Genomic DNA, 5,552 nt, shown 5'->3' with positions numbered 1-5,552 from the left:
AGGTTGAGGATCAGGGATGTCCAGGGAATCAACGTGGGGGCGTCAAAGAGCTAATTAAGGCTACTTAGCCTTGAGAAATGAGCTGGCTTCCCCTGCCTACTGCTTACATGTAGTGTGACCCCATAGTCTATTTGCTTTGCTGTCACTTTTGATTTCCCATCAAAAGAGTAACATGACAGTAGATTAAGCAAGGTGAAATTAGTGAAATTCTTTGTTTCATTAAAGGCAGAAATGAAAACTGATCATTTTATAAATCCTGTTCAGCAAAACTGCCTCCAAGGCTCAGAGTACGTTGCTCAAGGTCACGTGGCTATTCAAGTGGCCAAATTGGAATCGCCAGGTCTGCCTGCCTCCGAACATGCTCTTGGCCTTTGCACCACAACGCTTCTTTGTAACAGTTCCAGGAACAACCAGAAAAGCGCAGGTTGAAGTTCCAGGGCAGAGCTCACCAGGGACACAAGGACACTCAGGGACAGTTTTACTGCCAGCGGGACATGGGCCCCAGGCTTGCAGGGTTTCCTCCTGGGGACTCCATTCCCTAGGCTGCCACCACCCGGCCTCCCTTCTCTTGGATTTCTCCTTCCAGGTGCCTGAAGAATGGGAGGCCGTTGCAGCCTTGTTGTGCCCCGAGGGTGTCCTGCCTGCCCCTCAGCAGTAAGAGCCCCCAAAATGACAGGGTGGCTGCTGGTTTTTAGACAAGTATTTGGGATCTTCTTCATGACCATACTTAGAATGTCTGTGCAGTTTTGAGACTTGGTAACAAAAAAAAGAAAATCATTAATAATAACAACAAACCAAAAAATAACAGAGTATCTGTTAGCAGGCCGTGTGTTCACACCTGTAGTTATAGGGAGTTCATGGTCTCTGCGCACAACCTATTCTTTAGATTTTTCTCATGATGAGTTGAGACATTTTTTCCCTGTAATATCCATATGTAGGTCTCATTATCTCCTCAGAATAACCAAACAATTTTATTCTAAATGTCTCAAGACTGTGCTTATGCTCCCTCAGCTCCAAGTGTGATGATCTAGGCCTCATTTTGAGGTCCTTTAAAATTCCAGACACTTGCGGAGGGGGAGGCGGATAAACAAATGAGAGTGACAGAGAGAAACCAGTGCTGCTGTTTATGGGTGTTTGCAGATGTCCACAGGGAAGAGCAGCCCAACCCACCAGAACCCTGTTTTCTAGATCAATTATTTATAGACCGTCAACCCAAGAGGATCTGGTCCTCCTGTCAAGTATCTCAGTGTCAGTCCTGGCCTTCCCCTGCCCAGGAAGCCCAGCCCAGTGACCCCTGACCTGCGGGCTCAGCCCCAGCCCATTTCTTCATCTTCTCTAAACCTGAAACCAGGGTAGACAGTTTGAGCTGCGCTCCCAACTTGACCGCACTCAGGGTATTTGATTATGTGGAATCCCATCTTTAGGCCCTCCTTGCCTCAGCACGTCCTCTGGAAGGCAACAAAGCGAACATCTGCGCCTGCGCTCTTTTCCTGTCAGTGAAAACCCTGACGGAGCCAAAACCTGGCATCTACTCCTCATTCCAAGCCTTAAATTGAAGCCAAGTGTTTCATCTGTACTCAAATCAGGGTATCAATCCCAAAAGCAAGGGTATCGTTAACATTTCCCACACCTACACTTTATTGTAACTCTACCTCTAAAACTGTCCATTAATATAATCCTCACTCTATTACTATAGTTTACCTGAATCTCACTGAAAAATTAAAACTCCATTCTGATATCTACAGTGATTCTTAAATTGTCAGAAACATACAAGTGAGTTTAATACTAGACTGACTCAGTCCAGATCACATAGAAAACCTTCTAACGATGCTGATAATTCAAATGCTAATCTTAATTACCCTGCAACATATTGATGCCAAAGTGATCCCTAGATGATTTCCTGTTCAATTAGATTTGTAATCACAGGTACTGGATAAAAACATAATAAGCCGCAAACTAAAGGGCACAGTCATAATTTTCTCATAGTTTCCATAATTAAATTTAATTTCATCTCTTGTCTCCATTCTGCCTGCTGCCAAATAAATAAAAATTCCAAGCCTGATTTGAGCCTATGGACCGCCCACTCACTGATGGGCCCCTAAAAGGCCTCTTTGCCATTAGTTTGGATTCAACTAATTGCACGCCGTATCTTCTATTTTCAACTGGCAGGAACACAAATTACACAGGACTTTTTAACTGGCGTATCTGATATGTCGGCTTCTTGATTTGAAGTCACAGCTTTTCGGATCTTTCTAGTGAAGAGAGAAGATTTGAAGGCATGTGAAAGTATGATATAGAAGAAAGTTCCAGAAGGCCGGCACAAGAGAAGTAAGGAGATTGTGATAGGAAGTCTAGAGAAGAGATCAGAAAACTGGAGTTTTGGAAAAAAAGCAAGATTTTGGGGTGAGCATATGCTATGATGAATGAATTTTGCCAAGAGAGATCTCTACATGAGAATTTTGGAAAGTTTCACTGTGTGCGTATGTTGCAAAGTCCATGACATCTCACTATCCCCCACTCTTGCCACCTCCGCAAGAGACAGTCTATAAAGGCCTGTGTGACTGTTCAATACTGTTAAATTTCTGTATTTTTTGAAAGTGCTACCTTGCCAAAATGGATATTGAGAGATATCAGAGACCCAGTGTATTGGGGTTCAGTCATGATTTGTGACACCCAACATCTGTTCTAAAGAATTCAGTGAGAACACAGTTGGGTGTGGTGAACTCCATAAACCTCCAGGTAAGTTGTGGGAAACCCAAAACTCATGTCTGCCTCATGGCCAGAACTCTGGGCAACAGTGGGCTGAGAGACATTTGAATTATTTTTGACAATTTTGAGAAAAGTCACCCCAGAGGTTTATAGCTCTAGAGCCCACACCTCAGTCAAAATCTCAGCCACTGTGCAATAAATACCAGTCCACCCACACCATAAAGTCAAGGGGCTTGGCAGGATGTGTCAGAAACGGCTGGCTGCCCACCATTCAGTCTGCCCTTCTTATTCAGTAACAGCAGGGGGCAGTGATGTGACCAGATGAACGTCCAGATTTCCTACCCCCTCCCTTGAAGACAGGCGTGGCGTATGCCTGCATTCTCGGCAACAGTGTGTAGGAGGAAGTGGGTGGGTTGTATTTCTGGGAAAACTCAAAGGAGGGGATGAGGCTGACTCAACTTAGTAGCCTTTCTGTTCTGCCTTCGTCCTACCTCAAATGCAAATGTTGTTGGCGGAAACCTTGACACAACCTTTAGGATGGAAACCGTGTACTAAGAATGAGGGGGGGAAAGGTAGAAGGAGTCCAGAACATTAAAATGAACAAAAATATCAAATTTACTAAGAGGAAGGTAACACCATGGGTGAAGACTAGAATGTGAAGTGGAAGAGACCCTATATGACCCAATTAGGTTTTGTGAATCTCTTTGCAAAGATTCAATCTTTGCAGGAATAGACATATTTTAGGTGAAAGAAAAACAAATTCCCAACATGTTTAAGCATCGTTTTTCAGGTTTTTGTAACTAGCAATTAAGCAAATTCATAATATTTAGTAACTTCAAATTACATCAAAATGCTAAAATTGTTTCTTTAGTGATAAAATTAAGTCCAATAAGTATTGAACTAAAAATTGATATGAGAAGTAAACACATATTATTCGTCTACTATGTTGAAAAGCAATCTTTGTATATTTATAATGCTTGAGATAATCTGGATATTGAAGTACTTAATAAATTAATTAGGAGATTTCAATTTTTAAAATGTGTAATAAGTAATTGGTTTAGAATTGTTGGAGGTGGGGGTTTGAGAGAAAAAAAATCAATGTTTACCTGAACATTAATATGTGTTTTGCACATAATTCTCTAAAACTGTTGTAATCAAGAAAGAATTTTCTTCCTAATTTAAAGAAATGTCTCCAAATACTCTAAATTATTGGCATATTTTCTTGAAGACAGCACTTTTTTCTAGTATTCCATGGGTAAAATCTGATCATCTTGAAGTGATGACTCTTGTGTGTTATTTTCCTCTTCATTGTGGTTCTTGTTTTCCTCTTCATTTAATAATTTATTCAGGCTCTCTTTTTTCTGTTTGATTACATGAAGAATAGAATCCATAGAGTAGTCAAATTCAATAAGAGCATAAACCTTATCTGTGCATTTATAAGGCCCCCTGGTAAGCAATCAGCCACGAACATGCCAGATGCATTAAATCCTGGGGAGACAGGGGACCCCTAGAGAAAGAAATACCATAACAAAGGATGTCCGAGCTCCAAACCTCTGCTGGGAGTCTCTTTGTGTAAACATAGGGCAAGCATTTAAGTGGTAGTGTGGGATTCTAATAGCCCATCTCGTTGCTGCTCTGGGATGTATGTCTAACTTCTGATTTAGAGGAATCATAGCACAACCATCTAACCATCTATTTTCTTGACCTCACCTCCTGGAGTGACCAATGAAATCAACCAAAACACTAGGCAGTTGAGGGGAAATGTGTCCAATAGACTTGTGGTTTTAAATTGAAAGTTAAAAGATGTGTTGTTTGGAAACATCATTGAGGAGAACACAATAGTTACCATATTTATAAGTGCAAGTCATTTGATTTGTCATTACTGAAGTAATGAAAAGATTGGTTAGACAACCTACTGGAAAATAAAATAAAATACAGCACCTTGAATGTTTTGCTGCCCTTGTCTAGCTTGGATTAATACTTAGTCTACAGGCACACACCTGATCATCTACATTTGCCCTCTTACAGCACTAAACTATGTTTTCTACCTTTATCTTGCATCTACCTACCACTTCAGCATTTTATTAAAATAGTAATAATAATAATAATGGAGAAATGTGGGATTCACATAGAAATCAAGTATAAAAATCAAACAAATATTCATATTTGACCTGATTGTTTATAGTTCATAATGCTTGATCAAAACAGAAAGTTTCTGTGATGACTGCCCTTTCACTGTTCACCATGTAAGAACTTATTCACTAGGTAAGAACTTGTTCACCATGTAAGAACTTGTTCGTTATGCTTCAGAAGATTGGAGACTGACGAGAATTAAGCTTGGGGTTGATTAATGATTGTGCATTGAGTACCCTATACGGAATTTTATTGTTGTTAACAACCATTTGATCAATAAATATGAGAGATGCCCTCTCAAAAAAAAAATAATAGCACCTTGAATTTATAAAAGCAGTTGAAAATGTCTAGGAAATTTAATTAACTAAGTTATAAAAATCCCCCCTTAAAAATACTTGTTAAATTTTCATTAACAAAACCCGGCATTGTTAAGGATTGTGTTTTGTTTTTCTGTTTTTGTCATTGCTGTTACTCAATACATTGAAAATACTTAACCATACACAGTCTTTATGTGTCCTCAAGCCACCTTCAAATGCATCCCCAGATTCGCACCGACAGTCCCCTTGGATCGTATTGATCAGCACAAATGAGCAGTGCAAGCAAGGAATTTTCCACAAATAGTAAGGATGAAGGAAATGCCGGATACTTAACACTTTAGTTTTTGTCCCTGCCAGCTTTTTACCCGGGGAAACTATTGTAATTTTTGTAAA

Source organism: Manis javanica, chromosome 14 (assembly GCF_040802235.1).
Source record: "Manis javanica isolate MJ-LG chromosome 14, MJ_LKY, whole genome shotgun sequence".
NCBI classification, from domain to species: domain Eukaryota; kingdom Metazoa; phylum Chordata; class Mammalia; order Pholidota; family Manidae; genus Manis; species Manis javanica.
The sequence above is the reverse complement of the archived record's forward strand: the minus strand, read 5'-3'. Positions refer to the sequence as shown.